The sequence below is a fragment of the Miniopterus natalensis genome, chromosome 18, assembly GCF_054644295.1.
Source record: "Miniopterus natalensis isolate mMinNat1 chromosome 18, mMinNat1.hap1, whole genome shotgun sequence".
Lineage (NCBI taxonomy): Eukaryota > Metazoa > Chordata > Mammalia > Chiroptera > Miniopteridae > Miniopterus > Miniopterus natalensis.
Genome location: NC_142098.1, coordinates 32,025,347 through 32,045,571, shown reverse-complemented (window position 1 = coordinate 32,045,571; position 20,225 = coordinate 32,025,347). Strand labels below are relative to the sequence as shown.

The 20,225-nt window shown below is 37.6% G+C and overlaps 1 long non-coding RNA gene across 1 annotated transcript in view; it reads left to right on the top strand.

Moving 5' to 3' along the window:
- Positions 1 to 20,225, top strand: part of LOC107537139 (uncharacterized) — a 351,250-nt gene that overhangs the window by 198,268 nt on the left and 132,757 nt on the right. The window lies entirely within an intron of this gene.

Sequence of the window (20,225 nt, the reverse complement as noted above, 5' to 3'; positions counted from 1 at the left end):
TACACTTTAGGAAAACTCATTTGGCAACTGCACAAGTCAATAAATATCATCCATTTTAAAATCTGGGCTACCTACTATGCAACATAAAATCTGGAAAGAAAGAAACTAAAAAAGATGGTTCTCCATGCTTCCAAATCCATTTCCTCTTCTTTGAAGTTGATTCACTTTCCCAAAAGAGTGGTTATGCACAGACTGCAAGTTTTAATGTCATAGAGATGTCAGCAAGATGAAAGAACAGGAAGTCCCAATCTTGGTTCTCTCACAGCAACACTGATTTCACAACAGTGTAAGAAACAAAATCCCTTGATGAGAAGTTCAGGTTCCAGTTAAGAAGTTGTAGTATCCCAGATGAGCACAAGAATGAGATCAGCTGCACTGAAATGGGTAAGAAAGCAAATTAATTTTACCTGTGACAAACCCTATTTCAAGCAGAAGAGCTCAGTGCTGAGAAAGGTCGTGAATCCTCCAAGGGGAGGGTGCGGGGAGAGAATGGACTCAATGTTCAACATTCTCAGCATTTTATTGCACTCCCTGGACTTCCAAGGTGCTCCTGGAAGGCTTACTTCTTTCTCTTTATATACAGAGAACTGAAAGAACTGTCTTGTTTGGATACCTGGAGCAGCTAGGGGGAAGGGCACCTTTCTGCAGGCAGCTTGGTTCTAAGTATTGGAGAAAAGTGCTAAATTGAGGCTTCTTTTCCAGGAGGGAGGAAAAAGTAGAGTGCAGTTCTATTGTCCCCAGGTTTTCAGTATGCTGTTTGAGGGCCTAGTTTCTGCCCCAACTCACACAGAGCTCTGAAGACACCAGATAAGCAGGAGATTATGGGCTCCTAAGCAAACAAACAAACAAACAAACAAAAACAGACTGGACTTTCAGGGAAGCTAGTAACAAATGCCCAGAATCTATAGACAGGGTGACTGGTGAAGTTCTTTTCAGTCAAAACTAGTCCATAAAAATGAGGAGAGGTGGCCATTTCTTCAAATGGGCTGATATCAAGGAAAAGCTACCAAAACACAAATCAGGAAAACACAATCAGTAGAACAAAATAAATCTCCAGTAACCTATCCTAAATAAATAGAGATCTATGAAGAATCAGGAAATCAACACATGAATAACTGAGAAGTTAAAGAGGGAAAATCAAATGAGAATCATGGAGCAGAAGAACAAAATAATCGAACTAAATAACTCACTGGAGTAAGGTGTTCAACAGACTTGGTGAAGCAGAAGAATCAGGAAACATCAAGGTAAGTCATTTGAAATTATCCAGTTAAAGATAAAAAAAATTAAAAACAGTAAAGAAAACCTAAGAGAATTATGGGATACGTCAAACAAAACAATATGTACTTTATGGAAGTCCGAGAAAGAGAACAGAAAAGAAAGGAGCAGAAAGATTATTTTTAGAATAATTGTTGAAAACATCTCAAATCTGTGGAGAGAAATGGACATCCAGATTTATGAAGTTCAAAGAATCTTCGAAAAAACTAAAAAATGCCTACACAGACACATTACAATCACACGGTCAAAAGTCAATGAAAAACAAAGAATTTTGAAATCAGGAAGAGAAAAGTTACTCTTAATGAACAAGGGAGGCTCCAAAAGACTATCAGCAGATTTCTCAGCAGAAAGCTTACAGGCCAGATGGGTGAAATGATATATTCCAAATACCAAAAGGACAAACGTGCCAACCAAGAATACTATACCTAACAAAAGTGTCCTTCAGAAATGAAGGCGCAGCGACAACTTTCCCAAACAAACGAAAGCTGAAGGAATTCACCACCATTAGACTTGCTTTACAAGAAACGCTACTGGGAGTTCTTCAAGTCAAAAAGGGTGCTAAACAGCAGCACGTAAACAAGTAAAAGTGTAAAACTCACTCGTAAAGGTAAATATGTAAATAAACAGAATACTGTGGTATGTAAATCACTTTTAACTCTAGAAAAGCACAGGACCAGATAGCTTTACTAGTGAATTCTACCAAACATTTAGAGAAGAATTAAAACCAATTCTTCTTAACCTATTTCAAAAAAATTAAAGAAGGAATACTTCCAAATTCATTTTACGAGGCCAGCATTCCCCTGATACAAAAAACAGACAAACTACAAGAAAAGACAAGTACAGGCCAATATCTCTGATGAAGATAGATGCAAAAATCCTCAACAAAATATTAACAATCTAAACACAAAAGTGTTCAAAGCCCCAAATATTCCATTTTAAAGCCTAAATTAAAAGTTACAACAATGAAAATATAAAGTACGTGTGATATATGGATACATATATAGATAAATAGATATTTATTTAGTTTCATCTTCACCAGGTACAGTTATTCTTACCTAAATGTCTCATCAGTGAAATATATTCAGATTCATCCTTTCCTACACATATGCACACATTTCTGCCTAAGGTAATGAAAATAATTTATTTACTTTTCTATATTTAATGAATATTACCTTTTTTAAACATTTCAAGAATATTTCTCCTCAAACCAGATGGTTATCTTAATTTTTATCACAGAGACACCTTTATTATAAAGTATTTTTCACAGATGAACAGGATTATGTGAGCGCCTTTCTTTGCCGTGTTACTAAAAGAAGGCCTTTTCATGAGGGAAGCAGTGGCTGCAGTTTTATCTTTTATTTCTCCAACTTCCTTGGCCCTTAAAAGCAATTATAACATTCAGGCTATTGAGTCTTCACTGAAGCAAGAGACATACTTGTTTTAAATGCCCGTGCTTTCAAAAACTAAAATTTCCAGGGTTTTTATGTACTGTAATGTTTAGTTTCAGAACTAATATTGGAAGGCTGTGTGTGGCCGTGGCCGCTCCACTTGTGCACATAAAACTTGTGCTCACCCTGAAGACGTTTCTTGCATGCTGCAAGGTTTCGTGATCTTTCTTTCCTCTTGTTTCCCATCTTAGACAGCAAGAATACCGAGTCACGTCCATCCCCAGGTATTTAGGCCACAAGGAAACAAAATTTTCTTCCTGAGACATTGAAAAAATTAATGTTTTAATTGGATTTCATCTCAGAGTAGTACAATTATGATTATTTTGGAGAAACTTTGAAAAAATAAACAACAGACAATGGGATGGTCTCTCTGTTTGTCTCTCTCTCTCTCTCACACACACACACACACACACACAGAGGCATTCAAATTAGAATTACATTTTCTGGAAAAAAACTTTTTCGTAGAGAACCCCCAATATGGAAAAAACTGAGTTTGGTGTTATTATATGTTAACTTCGATTCTGAGAGCAATGCTTCAAGGTAGGCTGAGCAGTGTCGTGTGGTTAGTACAGGATAGGCAGGGTCTGCACACGGACTGGACTGTCTGACCAGGAGCCAAAGTTATTTGCTTTGTGCCACCGCACCTCCTTTCCTCCCTGAAAAATACATTTTCACAGTCCCTGTTTTTCTTTCTGAATCGACAAGGGGTTTTTGTATGAGTTAACGTACAAATATTATAATTATTCTTATCTAAATGTCTCATCAGAGAAATGTATTCAAACTCATCAAATAACCTTGAATTAATGTCTGCGAATGCGTGTGGATGTTCTTTGTGTTTACTCTTTTTATATACAGGCATTGTTACCCCCCTTATTGGTTAGTCTGATTTGACACGCTGATTCTGTCTCCCTTGCCTCAAGTCATCATAGAGATTTGTCTCCAAATATATTGCTTTATCTATAAAAGTGTATTCATTTTGGGGATATAGTTCACTTACCGATAGATGCCAGCCTTAACCCATGTAATAGCCACCATATTAAAATTTAAAAATATTATTTTCTAAGTAACAAGCATCAAAGATAGTAGGATAGTTTTTTTAAATCCTTTTTTTGCTCCAACTTCCCCCACCCTCCCTTATCAATGAACAGTATTGGAGGAAGTAGGGGAGACGTTTGGGAATAACAAAAGGAGATGGTAGAGAGCACTTTTACAATTTTAAAAATGGATTGGTTTATCCCCTCAGCAAATTCCAGTGAGTGGCTTCCTTGTGCCAGCCACCATGCCAGGCTCATCCTGACAGTGGTGACAAACCCCGTTATTATCCAGCTTGTAGAAATGCTTACGCGGCCTTACGCTAGGCTGACGGAGTGTAGAGTGCCGTGGGGTGCTCAGCGGGTTTAGTCATCTTTTGAGAGCAAAATCATTTTCATTTTTAAAGGGATAAGGCGGTGATAAGTGTTATTATCTTATGAAATGAGTGTTTGAAACACCTTAGTTTATTCACATCAACTAATTAAGCCTAGGAAGAGAAGAGAAAGTTTTTATATCGTTTGATAACAACTCTGATCAAAGGCAGGCATAATGGCGTTTTGGTCACAAACAACTAGAGAATGTGATCTCTAAATATGCCAGACAGAAAATAACTTCTCTCATTGTTTGAACCTCACGAACAGCACTGAATAGTGCCCGGGGAGAGAGAGTCTGTGTGGCCACCAAGCATGGCCCACTCTGTTTGAACTCAAGCTCTCTCCTTGACTCCCCGTCTCCCAGTGTTACAGTCCAGTGGCCAGCGGGTGACAGTGTGGGCACTGACTATCAGTATAGAATTCCGCCTGTAAGCTGTAAATATATTACCATGTGTAAAATGCCACAGTTTTAGCTCTGAACTTGTAACAACCAGTGCAGTATTATTTTTTTCAGGGGAAAAAAATCATTATTGGTATCCCTCACATCATTTTCAGTCCTAATCAGGGATTATATTCGCCTTATACTTCCTAATTTAGTGAATCACCTCAAGTTGTGTAAGAATCTTTCTGCTGTGTGAAATAATACAACAGTTACTCTTGTGCTATTTGATCATGACAAGAAATACTTGAAGGCTGAAACCATAAAACCAGAGACTTTACCTACATGCTTATATGGGCATGCAGAGAAAAAAAGTTTAATTTGTAGAGATAGAGGAAAAAAACAAACACCAAACAAACAAACAAACAAAAATCAAAAACAAAAACAAATTTACAAAAACCTAACACTTGAATTTGCTTTAAGATTTTGACCAAAATAAAAATATATTATTTAAAAGTAATTTTAAATTAAATAAATATGGGAAATCTATTTTAAGGAGTTTTGTATATATTAATGTATGGTTGGAAATGTCAGTCATATCTTCATGGTGGAAATAGGAACAGTTTTAAATCAGTAAAGCAGAAGAGTTTGTCTTAGTTGGCAAGGAGCAGGAGCCTTGGTGAGCAAGCTTCTTGGAGACTCAGCATGATGAAAAGAAGATGTACCGTTAACATGCTGTTAGGGCCGTGGGACAGGAGGAGGAACTTGGTGAACTTTGGGAATTTGTAAACAAGATTAGAATTGAGAGTGTATTAGTTAAGGTTACAAAAAACAAAAACAAAAACAAAAAAAATGATGGCAAGCTCAGGAGAGATGATTTAAGAGAGCTAATGAAGGTAATATATACAGTGTGGGCAGGTTTTAAGAAAATCAGCAAGGAATGGTAGCGTATCCTGATACTAGCAACAGCAGGAAACTACCACCAAGTCTGAGCCTGAAGTAGAAAGGTGGGGACAGGGGGACAGAGGAGGAGGTAAGCCATCACTGGAATCTGGTGAGACCCACACTTGTAGAAGGCTCTCTGACAGGGTTTGTTACTTGGATACAAGAGGGCAGCGACTGCAAAACCATGCTCAGGCAGGGAAGGAATCTGGGAAATAATGCCTCATCTTTTGCCTTTTCGGCCTTCTGCCCTCCCATTTCCTGCCCATGCTTTCACTGGTTAAATGCAAAGGAAGTGGGGGACCAAGGGTGCCTTGCTACAGCCCATGATGGCAGCTTGCTGAGGCTCAAAAGGTGACATGGACTTGAGGAGGCAAACAGCGTATCCACACACTATGGGAAAGGGCTGGAATTAGGGAGACGTAGGAGGATTGAGCCCAGGAACCCAGGAAAGATGTCATCCGGAAATTAAGGTGAAATAAAGACTTCTTTAAAAAATGTATGTTTTTATTGATTTTTAGAGAGAGAGAGGAAGGAAGAAGGACAGAGAGATAGAAACATCGATTGATCGACTGCCTCCTGCACGCCCCCTACTGGGGATAGAGCCTGAAACCTGGGCATGTGCCCTGACTGGGAATTGAACCCTGACCTCTTGGTTCCTAGGTGGATGCTCAACCACTGAGCCACACCGGCCAGGCTGAAATGAAGACTTTTTGCAACAAATGAAAGCTGGAACAATTTGTTACCAGCGTACTTATAAGAAATATTAAAGGAAGTTTTTTACTTAAGAAGGGAAATTAGAGATTGCAACTTTTGTGTACATAAATGAATGAAATCTATCAGAGGTGGTGATTGTGAGGCTAGTATGAGTTTCTAATTTCCTTTAAAAGATCATTGGTCTACCTAAAGCAAAAATAATGTATTTTGAGGCTTCTAACATATATATGTTCTGAAGAGAAACACTTGAGTGAGGCTTCTAACATATATAGAAGTAAAGCACATATGTATAATAATAGCACAGAGGCAGAAACAGGAAAGTGGGAGTATCTATTGTTTAAGGTTTGTACATTATAAGTAAATTATTTTAGTATTTGAAGGTGGATTGTGATAAATTAATGAAACATATTATGAAACTGAGAGCAACCACAAAAAAATAAAGCAATAGAGGAATAGATGATATACTAGCTATTGCTATACTATGAAATATATACATATGTATATATGGATATTTCATTATTTTCAATCCAAAAGAAAGTAAGAAAATAGGAACCCCCCCAGAATGGATGGCACATATAAAAACAAGCAGTAAGAAAGTAACCACAACGATTGTTTACACACTCCAATTAAAAAGCAGAAGCCATAAGCTGTTAGGATATAAAGCAAGAACAAACTATATGGTGGTTTTATAAAAGAACTCATTTTAAATAGAAAATAGAAATAGCTTAACAGTAAAGTTTTTAAAAGTAAATGATACAAGCACTAATCAAGAGACAGTTGAAGCAACTCTGTTAATATAAAAAGTAGACACCAGGAAAAGGAATATTGTCAGGGGAAAAAACCTTACATTTCACAATGATAAAGGGGTCAGTTCATCACAAAGACATATACAACCTAAATTTGTATGCACATAGTAATAGGGCTTCAAAGTGTGTGGAGTGCATACTGATAGAAGAGAAAGGAGAAATAGACAGCCCTACATGCATAATGGGTATTTCATGTACCTCTCTTGGAAATTGATATAAAAATAGACAAGGAATAAAGATACAGAGGTGTGAATACTGTTAACTAATATGAAATAATTGACATCTTAGGATACAGAAGACTTACGAGTATTATTAACTAACTTGAAGTGTCATTTGTAGAAATGCTGCAAAAGGACAGAAAAGTGCACACTTTTTTCAAATACTGATACAGAGTTACCAAGACAGGGGGCATGTTTGGCTGCAGAGTAAGTCCCAACAAAATCAAAAAGGACAGAAATAATGCAGAACATACTCTCTTACCACAACATAATTAAAAATCAGTAGCAGCAAGCTATCTGGAAAATCTTTATACATTTGGAAATTAAACAACAGACTTCTAAATAGCCCATGGGTCAAAGAAGAAATCAGAAGAGTTAGAAAATATTTTAAAACTGAATGAAGATAAAAATGCAACCCATCAAAAATATGTGTGATGCAGCTAAGCAGGGCTGGCAGGAGATATGGAGGTTTACATGCTAAAATATAAACAGGAAAATAAGAGGCTAAAATTCATGATAAAATCTTTCATGTTAAGAAGCTACAAAGAGAGTAAATTAAAATGGGAAGAGTAAATAGAAACAAATGTGAAAGATAAAATTGAACATGGGCAGACAGTGGAATAACTAGTAGGAACAGAAGTTTGCTTTTTGAGTAAATCCATAAAATTGATAATCCTTTAGATAGGCTGATGAAGAAAATGACAAGACAAAAGTCGGTACTAGGAATGGAAGAAGAGAGGTCACTCAGTGTCCTAGAGACAGAAAGGAAACAATTCAGGAATATTACCCACAACGTCATGTCAATCTATAGGACAACCCAGATGAAATAAATTCCTTGAAAGACATGATTTTCCCCAAACTGATTCAGCACTATAAAATTTGAATTGTGTTATATTTACAGATATTTAATTCATAGATAAAAATCTGCATAGAGGAAGTGCCAGGCTTAGGTGGCTCCATGGTGGGTTCTGCTACACATTTGCAAAATAGAATATTACCATTCTTTTCATCAGAAAACAGATGAAGAGGTATTTTTTTCTAACTTATTTATGAGGCCATCATAACCATGATCCCAAAAGCAAAAATGTTACAACAAAGGAAAAAATATAGGCCAGTGCCTGTCATGAACACAGGAGTAAAAAGCTAACATAATACTAGCAAGTTGAAATTCAGCATTATATAAAATAAATAGTTCTTCATGGCCAAGTAAGGTGTGTTCACAAAATGTAAGTTTGATTCAACATTTAGAAACTGATTAAGGTCCTTAGCTGTTAACAGAATGAAAACTGTACAATTATTTTCTCAACAGAGGCAGGAAAGCTTTTAATCAGGTTCAACATGCATTTATGATAAAACTCTGAGCAAACAAGGAATAGAAAAGGGAATGTTCTCAATTTGATAAGGAAGATCAATGGGAAAAAACCCACCCTTCTGCCTAACAGTATACTTAATGGTGCAAAACGAGGTGCTTTTGGTCAAAGATCAAGGTCAGGATGTGCCCCCTTTAACACTTCCATTCGACATTGTAGGAAGACCTTGTCCATACACACACACAAGATAAGTAAACAGCATATTGATGGGAGGGAGAGAAGCAACACTGTCTTAATCCTCAGACAACTTGATAGTGTACATAGAAAATTCTAAGAAGCCCACATATTTTAGTCCAGGCTGCTATAACAAAATATCGTAAACTGGGAAGTTTTGTCATCATTCTGGACAAAGAGGTCCAAGATCAGGGTGCCGACATGGTCGTGTTCTGATGAAGACCCTCTTTCTGGTTCATAGCTGCTTCATAGCTGCGTCTTCCTAAGGTTTCCTTCCATGGTGGCGGGGGGTGGGGGGGTGGGGGGGTGTTTGGGACCTCTGTAGGGTTTCATGCATAAGGTACTAATCCATTCATGAGAACTCTGCCCTCATGATATAATTAGCTCCCCAAGACCCTACCTCCTAATACCATCAACTCTGGGGGTTAAGATTTCAACATACGAATTTTGGAGGACACAAATATTTAAACCATAGTACTATCTAATATTTCATTAAAATTTTTAAAAAATATATTTTTATCGATTTCAGTGAGAGGAAGGGAGAGGGGGAGAGAGAGAGAAACATCAATGATGAGAGAGAGTCATTGATCAGCTGCCTCCTGCATGCCCCCTGCTGGGGACTGAACCCGAAACCTGGGCATGTGCCCTGACTGGGAATTGAACCATGATCTCCTCGATCCTAAGTTGATGCTCAACTGCTGAGCCATGCCAGCTGGGCTCTAATATTTCTTAAATAATGGTTGGTAAATAGACTTCACTATTAGCAAAAATACATACATATCAGATAATACTGTTCTCTGTTAGAAGATGAAACTCATATAATTCAACAGTTTTTCCTTTTGATGTTGGTTTCTAAGAAGTACAAAACTATATTTAATAATACTTCATAATTAATGCAAGAAATTCTGTATCCCTGCTTCCAAGACAATTATCTGCCTCTTATTTGGTGAAACTCCCTTTTTAAATATTTTAAGTCTTGTCAAATCATTCTTAGCTACAGATAGGAGGTATTAATGCCCCCCCCCCCCCCCCAAATTAAATGTACTGCTGACATCCAAGTCAGTGAGTCCATATGACTGAGAAGGGATGAAAACATGAAGATAGTATGGCTGGGCCAAGATAAATTAAAAATTCAGTATCAGCTTTAACCATCTATTTAACCATTTATACATGGAAAATGTATATTTGTAGAGTCCATTAATTTAATTGATAACTAAATAGAACATGTATGTTACCTACTGACTTTAATTAAAGAGATTTCACATATTAAATGATGTTTTAAAACATTCTCATATCAATGTCCCCATAAAAGAAGCCACAATCATGCATTGCATGTGCCATGTATTGATTTGTTTGGCTGTCTGAAAATACTTTTTAAAATTGTGTTCTAAAGATGAACTACTTCTTATCTTACCTTTTTGCTGGATGCTTCCCAGAGCTAGTTCTCAAGTGATTGAGGTCATAAAACACCATTCAAGAGGGTATAAGAAAATGGTCTGCCTTCCTTCGTCTACGGTATGAATGATTTAAATGACCTTCCTGTTGCTGGTGAAATGTATCTGGTGGTTATGCACCCACTCCTTTCATTTTAAATTAAACAGCATATTTTCTCCCTTCTGGATTCTCCTGAATTATTAACATTCACATTCTCCATGATTTGTCTTTCAACCCGCCAACAGAGGTAAGGGGAAGAGATGTTCTCCCAAAGGGCATGTCCCTTGATGGCCCTAATCATAACGGGACATGAGGCGTTCTATAAGCTCAGAAACCTTCCTTTGTTTTTAATAGAAAGAAGAGAACTTATTTTTTTTTTTAAATTTATTTTTATTGTTGAAAGAATTACAGATGTTCTCTTTTTCCCCCCATTGATCCCCTCCACCCCGCATCCACCCCACCCCCAGGCCTTCCCCCTACCAATGTCTGTGTCCATGACTATGCATACAAGCATATAAGCTCTTTGATTGATCTCTCCCCACCCTCTCCCCACCCCTGCCTTCCCTCTGAGATGAGGGCTTTTTTTTTTTTTTTAAATAAAAATCTACTTCAATTAATATTGCTAAAAGTGAGGAAAGAAAGAAGAAAAGATGCAATTGACAATTATGAGTCAAATTACTTAAAAATCTACAATCCTTTTGTTTTAGTTATTATCAATAAATAGGTTTACAGATATATGTAAACAAATATGTACATATAAGGATATTGTCACAGTAGTGTTTTAATAGTGAAAATTTTTAATCAGTCTAGAAATCTAACTAGGAGTATGGTTGAATAAACTATAATACACATTATTTTAATGGCTACACATGCTCCATATTATCAAGAAATGTTAAATGCATGATATACACTTTTTCCCATGCTATATAAATGAGCATAAGTATAAATTTAAAAGAAATAAACACACAGAAAAGGATCCCTGGGTGTGTTTTCCGAGGAGTGCTGGGCATTATCTGGTGAACGCTGGGAGTACTCAGTTCCACGGGGTGTCTTTAATTGTCTTTGATAGACTAGGCTATTTTACAACTATGTAGAATGGAAGAAAACTCATAGATAGAACTATAAATGCTTCTTATCCAGGGCAATGCAAATTATTCCTGTTCATAGTAATGAAATAAATTTTGTTTGATAGAGAGTAGAAATTTCTATAAATTAACTTCTCCATTGAACCAGTTTCTGGTTTTGTCATTCATTAAAAACGTTACATGAAAGCTTTGAAATATGCTCATTTTGTACTGTATAGAATAATTTCTGTTTGCATCGTGCTTTGAACTTGTTTGTTAAATTCACTGTTCTTGCAATTACTTCCTTACAAACCTGTTTTAGCCAGTGGATTACAAGCTCAGTGAAGGCAAGAGCTACATTTGTCTTGTTTATTGCTGTATCCCCAGGGCTTACTATCAGGAATTTACTATGGGCTCAGAAAATATCCTCGTGGTTCCCTGAATTAGTAAATGCAAATGAATCAAAGATATCTCTGAGCAATCAAATGAGTCCTGAGGGGAGAAAGTTTTAGTGGTATTAAGCATTGAATGGCCTCATTAAATCAGAACATGCAAAGTGTTTACATGCAAAATTTATAATGAAAGAGCCACTATTTAAAGAACTCTTTGAACGTCATTGCTGGGGAACCTCAGTGTTTCTGGTTGGAGTTCTGTAGTGTTAAAAAGGCATAGGCGACCCTACCACTACAGCTTGGAGTAGAAGCATCTTGAATAAAAATGCAAGATCAGTTTTTGTAGTTCTTATACCTAGGGATTTTTTAATTTAAAATAAATTTTTTTATTCATTCTCTATATTTAAAAAAATTATTTTTAAAGGTGACGTAAAATTTTTTTCAAGTAAAAGTTTCTGGTTAATATTTGAGCCTTCCCCACGTCACCCAGTCAGATTGAGACCCCTTGCAAACCCAGTTTGCTTATTAGTACTTCAGAGTGACTTTGTAAAGACTGATGGAAATGGAAACTGTATCTTTCCTGATAGACTCAGTACTCTTGTTAATATTAATGTATAAAGTCCTGATACATAAGCTCTCAATAAACATTGAAAACAACAACAACTACCATTTCTTTGCTTTATAACATTGGCCATGAAATTTATTACCCTGTGTCTGTCTGTGGTATTTGAATGCTGTAGAGACAGGGAGACAGATAAAAACACTTTCTGTAGAAGCACGTAGTCTATCTCTCCCAGAAAAGACAGTGAAAACAAGAACAAAAGAATACAAATACCTTTGAAAATCAATTTGTAATTCTGATTAGGCACGAGAAAACCAACATTAGCAGACCATTAAACTTATATGAAGGTGATAAAATATTTCCAGTATTGTGATCTCTTTACTAAGAATTCTGTTATGGAGCTACACACGTAATGCCTGATGAAGGCTATTTGCCTGGCATCAATATATTCAGTAACTGTGAGATCTCAGATACTTTTCTTTTAGCATAACTCCTGAGGACTGCCTTTTAATTTTTTCTTGCAACCCTAAAACATTTCTGATGAGTTAATTATCATTTCCAAGTGAGGAATCTTTCCCTCCAATAAATGATATTGGGTAAATTAAATCTCTGTGATTACCATGTAGATTTGTCTAATTAGTAATTAATGTGTTTAAAATTCTAATAAGATAGAAATGGTCAAATGGAGATAGCCTCATCTACTGTCATGGTTTCCCTTATCTATTTATAAATTCATAACCTGCAGAGTCTTGGAAAGAAACAGCTTGCAGAAGCATTTTAAATGGAAAATCATAAGACACTCTTTGCATCACAACAGGATGCATTTCTTGGTGTATTAAGACGGGGACTTGAATTCTGAAGCCACCACTTAAAGTGAGTAGCTCAAGGTCATATAATGATTAACTTCTCTGACCTTCGTTTTTATTATCTACAGGAATGTGATTATTTAAAACACACACACAAAAAAACCCCCCAAAAAACACTTGTAAAGCATATTGCACAGTACCTGATCCATAGCCTGCACTAAATGTGGCAGAATCAACTGATTTCTTAATACTGTTGATTATCGAAAGGGGTTGCTATGCTGTCTTTTTGAATGAAATAGTTGTATTCAGTCAAAACTCTTACATTTATTTATATGGACAACAGTGTGGTGACTGGGGCCAGGGGGGTGGAGGTGGAAAAGGGCATAGAGGTGATAAATGGTGACCGGAAAAAGTAAAAAATAAGCAGAAGCTTTTAACTAAGTAGAAGGGGTATCTGGGAAGACAACCAGAGGAAGAGACAAGGGAAATCAGAACATAAAATGAAAACTGGACACAGAGAATAACAAATGGGGGCAAAAATAAGGCAATAAAGGCAAGAAAAAAATACCAAGCAGTATTTTGTATCTGGCTGAATTAGCACAGCTATTAATTTGTTATTTGATTTTTTAGCACTTACACGGCAGTGAAATTGGCAGGTGGGAGAACTGGAGAGGTTCCATAACGACAGAACTGGTGGCCTAGAGAATGGGGACAGTTTTACTGTTTATGGGCTGTGCATCGTCAGACCATGCACTTGAGCACTCTGGGTTTCTCGGATCATGTGAGGGTCTTAAAGCAAATGCCTATGTAGCTTTTTTACGGCTTAAACATTTCTGTAGTCTATGATTCTTGGTTTCTGTATCCCCTAGTTTCGTCTACTCACCTCAATTTTATCTGAAGTATTGGTCAGATAGTCCAGATTTTTGGTCTTTAAACCATTCTTTCCACCCCAATTCTGTAACATTTGTCTTGTATCCCCTTTTATTCTGTTCTTAAAGAAACACCCTTGCTTGGTTTATGAAGAAGAGACAGTTGCATACTTAGAGGATATCTTCAAAATAAAATAGCATTGTCATAAAATTCTTCTATACCTACTCACCAATTTGGATAAACTGTACCACGTAATCCCACAGAAGAAACTTGCCTCTTCCCTCAAGGTTCTTTAGGCTGGTCTAGTACACAGATAGACATTTGACAGATTAGCAAGAGAAAATGGCCAAATTTAATCACATACAGATGTATGGGAGCCCGCATACATGAGAGGTTCAACAAGGGGAAGGGAAGTGCGATATATATGACATTCTAAGCTAAGGGCCATCATGGAGGTTCCGAGAGGAGGAAGGTCATTGCAGGAGGGTGAGAAGAGAAGATGCTCAGTAATTAGAAGTTGGCCCTGCCCTATAGGTAGGTCAAAAGGGTTTCTCTGATAATACCTTATTTGGGGCAATGTCCCTAATTCAAATACTCCTAGGAAGTTCAGGGGTATGTGTGTTGGGGGAGTTTTGTGTGCAGAAGTTTCTCTTGCAGGGTCTTGGTTGTCGGTTGCCTTTAGCTCAAAACAACCCACATACCACAAGAAGCACCCCTTGGGGTGACTTGTTTGGAACTCCTGCATTACTAAATTCCATTGATTCCAAGGTTGTATTCTACTGAAGGGTAGAAGAATCTTCTGAGAGTCTGGTCTGAAACTAATATAGATGAGTAAAGGGAAACAAGGCAAGGATGAGTTCAGAATGTCCTTTGAGATGTTTTGAAGGGCTCTAGGGGGTGTACCTTTGCCTTGGGTTAAGCTAGTCAGCATCTACATAAGAACTGAGGCTCAGGAGATGTCATCAGTAATCAATTTCATCAAATATGTGAGCAAACTATTGATTAAATTTATTAGAATTACAAATACCCATGTTGTCTCCATCTTTCCCATTAAGTAGAAAGACAGAAAATTGATTATGTGAATGCAGAGAGTAATTAATTATCCAGGCTTGGTGTCCAACATTCTGGGCTGGAGCCCTGACTCCATACCTTACCAGTCATGTTTCATGGCATGCCTGAAATTCTGTTGCCTCAATTATAGAATGAGTGGTGGTAACTAATAGCTCTGATCTCCTAGGGTCATTGTGAGGATTAAATGAGATTTTGCACATAAAAGGTCTTGTATTATGTTTTGTCCTATAGGAAATGCTAAAACCAAAACAGAACAAAAAAACCCCAAAAACTAACACTGCAGAATGCACATATATACACACCCGAACGAAGAATCAGAAAGTTAATAAAAAACTCAACCTCTAAAAAGGAAAGTGTTCTTAGTTTCTAAGATCTTAGTTTACAGACAACACATTTCAAGTGTTCTTAAGGCTAACACTATTACATGCTGCTAAATTTTCTCTTTTCCTTGAAATCTGAAAGTTTGACTCCTGCTGTTTACCATCCTGGCCACAGGGATGCACTGTGCTTCTTTCAAAACCTCTTCAAAAGCATCAATTTGACTGATGGGACATTTGGGCCAGAACTTAAAACTAAGGAAGAACAACAGCCCAGGAAGATAGTGGGTTTATAGTAGAAAACACCTAGGATGTAAATACAGAAGAGACCTGAATGAAAATCCTGGTTTAGCGTGTCTCAAAACCTCAGCAAATCTCCCTTCAAAGAGAAGTTATGAAGATGAAAGGGGTAGTGGGTAGAAAAGCACAGAGCAGATACCCAATAAATGCGTCCCGGTAGAAAATTTTTTTGGAAATCGCCTTATTTTTTCAGAGTACTATATGATGAGAATTTAGTAGGAGTTATTCTGTTCTCATTCCTTAGAGAAGGGTTGAGTCCTGCGACCTAGAATTCCCAAAAGATGGCTGCAGTAAATAAAGGGGTGCTCTGTTTACTTCCGGGGAAGCAAACTGTTAATTGTGTTCACAACCACTCGAAGTAATTGAGATTGCATAATACGATCTAGTAAAAACTGCCACTCACAGTTTTAACCCTAAGAGAGAAAAAAGTGGGGACAACCCTGCATTACTCCAGCTCTGGCGTCGGGGGCAGACTAGTGCTTGGCAGCCTGTAGCCTGCCCCAAGGTCCTTCCTAAGGTCTGTGCTTTTCACTATTGGCTTTTCTACCTGGTAGATTGAACTGGATCAGTGTATTAAGACTTCTCAACATTAAAGGGCAGAACCTGAGATTTCACAAATTGTCAAGATTATGTCCTTAGAACCCTTGGAGAGCAATGCATTTACAGGAGCTCAAGAGTACTCAATATTTCAAAGATTCAATGAAAAGACAGGCTGATCAAGACATATGATGTGGCACATTTTCTCCTCAAATCCAGGAACTAGTTTTGACACTTCCCTTTTGCCATAATATAATGCACTTTCAATACTGTAGTGGAATCCTCTGAGGGTGAATTCATTTATCATAAGACTAATGCATGAGCTGTCTTGCTTCATTCTGATCTGCAGACTGGAATTTTTGGTGGACTCTAAAATGTGTAATTATAATTAAGATTTTTTTTTTCTATCATTCTGATAGCAATCCCTCTCTCCAATTCTGACTCCAGGTTACCAATATAAGTTCTCTTAATTTCTATCCTAAACCAAGGGCAGTCTTGTGGTATATAGTAGCATTTTGCTAGGTTTAAAAAATATATGAAGCCATCCAAGGTGGCGGTGGAGTAGGTGGAAGGTATACTCACCTCCTCCCAGGACCAAACTGAAATTACAACTAAAACACAGAACAATCAACCTGAATAACTAACTGAAGGCTAGCTGAACAGAAGTCTTAAAATCAAGAATTTACAGAAGCCATATTGAAACTGGTAGGAAGGCTGGAGATGTGAAAAGGGCTGACCCTGCTCCCACGGGCAGCATCTGAGATTCTGGAGGGATATCTCAGCTGCAGAGGTTCCCCCTGAGGCGTGTGGGGTCTCGATCCCATGCCGGGCTCCCCAGCCCAGAGCACCAGAGCTGGGAAGAGACTCCAGTGATATCAGTGACTGAGTTGTTTGGCTTTGGGGTGGGGACCAGTTTCCCCACTTTTCTGTGGGACCTCATGGGAGATCCACTAGTCCCACCTTCCTAACTCCTGGGGGCCCTGCCCTGCTAAGCTGGGGTGCCTGGCAGAGTCTGGGGCAGACAGTGGTATGGCTGTAGGACAGGCGCTGTTTTTCTCTCCCCTGCCCACCTGGTGCAGGGCCTTCCCTCCACAGGGCCAAATCTTGGTCTGTTTGAACCTGATAAACTCTGCTGGCCTTACCCCGCTGACTCCCTGAGACCCCGCCCTACCACAAAAACTCACAGACCCGGACAACAGGATGGCGGTTACCAGAGGGGAGGGGTGTGGGGGGAGGTAGAAGAGGGTAAACGGGGGATAAATGGTTCTGGAAGGAGACTTCACTTTGGGTGGTGAACACAATACAGCATACAGATGGTGTACTTTAGAGTTGTACACTTGAAACCTATATAATCTTACTAACCAATGTCACCCCAATTAATAAAATTAAAAAAATAAAGTACATTAAATTAAACCTTTATTGATAAAAGTATATATATGAAGTTTGTAAAGTGTATGATTATCTAACCACTAGGCTGCATACCTGAAACAATACAAAATCATATTGAATATAAACTGTAATAGAATGATAAATCTAAAAAATATATGAAATTTAAGATCATATGGCTTTTAATTGAACAAAATCTGTTATTGTACCTATTAGCAATAAAAATAATAACAGCTATCATTGCGGTAAAAATGTAAAAATACAAAACTTTAAAGAAAAAGAGATGCAATTTTGAGATATCAACCTAGGCAAAGAGTTCTTTGACTGGACACCAAAATCACAATCCATAAAAGGAAAAGTTGGTATTTTGGACTCCATAAACCTTCATGCTTTTTCTGAAAAAAAGTTGTTAAACAGATGAAAACAGAAGCACAAAAATGTGAGAAAATATTTGTAAACCACATAACCAACAAAAGACTAGAATCTAGAATATACAAAGAAATCTCAAAACTCAACAGTGCCAAACAGCCCAGTTACCGAAAGAGCAAAAGTCATGAAGAGACAGTTCACCAAAGAGGATATACAGATGGCAAATAAGCACACTGAAAACATTTCAGACTCGTCAGCTGTTGGGGACCCGCACGGTAACACCGCAGTGAGATATCCCTGCGCTCCTATCAGAATGCCGTAAATTGGAAACATAACAGCAAATGCTGGTCAGGCTGCAGTGAATCTGGATCAGCACTGCACTGCTGATGAGAACCGGAGGCTCGTTCTGGAAAACAGTCCTGAAGCTCCTTACAAAACTAAGCATACACCCCAGCAGTTGCACTCTCGGACATTTATCCCAGGGAGATAAGAAGTTATGTTCTTGGAAAATCTGTCCATGAATCTGTAGTAGCTTTATTCATACTATCCCCAAATTGTAAACAGCCCAGACAGATACCCTTTAATGGATGAATAAAATGCAGCACATTTCTGCCATGATATGCTACTTGGCAATCACCACAACAAAAATGGGATAAACTATAGATAATATGTAATAATCTGGGTAAATTTCCAGAGGGTTATTCTGAGTTTTAAAAATAATCCAATCCCAAAGGTTATCTACTATATGATTCTGTTATATCGCATTCTCGAAATGACAGAATTATAGCAACAGAGAACAAATTTTGGTTGCCAGTGGTAACAAGGGGAAGGGAGTAAGAGAAAAGTATTTGTGTTGTTAAAAGAAGGACAGGAGGGGTCCTTGTGGAGATGGAAGTGCTCTGTGTCTTGACTCTCAGTGTCAGTACCCTGGTTGTGATAGTGTTCTCTGTAGGTTTCCAAGATACTACTGTTGAGTGAAGCTGGCAAATGATGTGCAGGATTTTTCTATTATTTTGTAGAAATGCCCGTGAGTCTATAATTATCTCAAAATCTAAAGCTGCTTTTTAAAAAACACAGAAAAAAGACACACACATACAAAACTGAGGATCTCTGATGAGAATATGACCAGTGACTTACTACTTACCAATACTGGTTTATAGGTGTTGCCTGGATGTGAGATATTAGCCATAGGGGAGACCATGTGCTGGTTCTGTGGGAACCTTCTCTTAATAGTCTGGAAACTTTTTTTCTGCATAAATCTAAAACTCTTTCTTTAAAGTAAAATTGTGTTAAATGTTTAAGTAATAAATGGATAAACTATGCAGATAGACACATTTATCTGTCCCTGTTGAAGAATGCTTTTAAAAAGAATATTGTCATGGTTGTTTATTACATTAAAATTTTTAATAACCTATAAAATAAATTGTCAGATCTGTACATTATAAATTATGTATGTGTGTCATATATTTAGATGAGATACAATCTACATTTACTGAAAACTTTAAAGTCTATGATATTGATAATAAAAAATAAAGTGTGTTATGTGCCAATATGTAAAACCTGGTATCAGCTCATATTTTTGTTTTGCAAGGGAAGTACATAGGAACATATGTATATATATGCTATGCTTTTAAAAGATTGCGTGGAAGGCTAACGACAAGGCCACCTGGGACCTCCCAAAACTCAGCTATCATTAGGATACTTAATTTTCAGATCACCACATCCACCAAGGCACTGGACTCAAAGAAGACATACTAGTTGTGCTCGAACTAAAATTTCCCCAGGATATCACAACTAGTGAATGATAGAATTAGGGGAGCCACATTCACACTCTCATTTTTAAAAATTAAATTTACTGGGGTGACATTGATTAATAAAATGACATAGATTTCAAGTGTATGCTTCTATGATACAATACCGTATGCCCACCACCCATAGTCAGATCTTCTGTCACCATGTATTTGACTCCCTTTACCCTTTACTATCCCCTTTACCCTTCCCAGCAAGCTTTCTTCTGTGTTTGTTTTTTGTTTTCACCATCATTTTAGCACCTAATAGGTGTTTAGTAAGTGTGAGTTAAAGAGACCGAGATCACTTTCTTCCTGCAGGGCACCTCTCGTCCCTCCCATGGTCTCACCCTCTCATAGTCGAGACTGTAAAACTTGGCAGTTTCCATTCGCAGCTTCGAATGATTTAGAATTCTGTTTTGCATTTCGGTTTTGTCTGAGCCCATATGGCAAAGTCAAAACTCCAAATGAATCTGATAGATTCCATCTTGTGCTAGCCATTCCCATGGCTTGGTAGGCACTGTAAGCTTCCCACTACTTAACTCTACCTTACTCTGTGGCCATCTGTATCTCCATCTTCAGATTTGGATGGTTC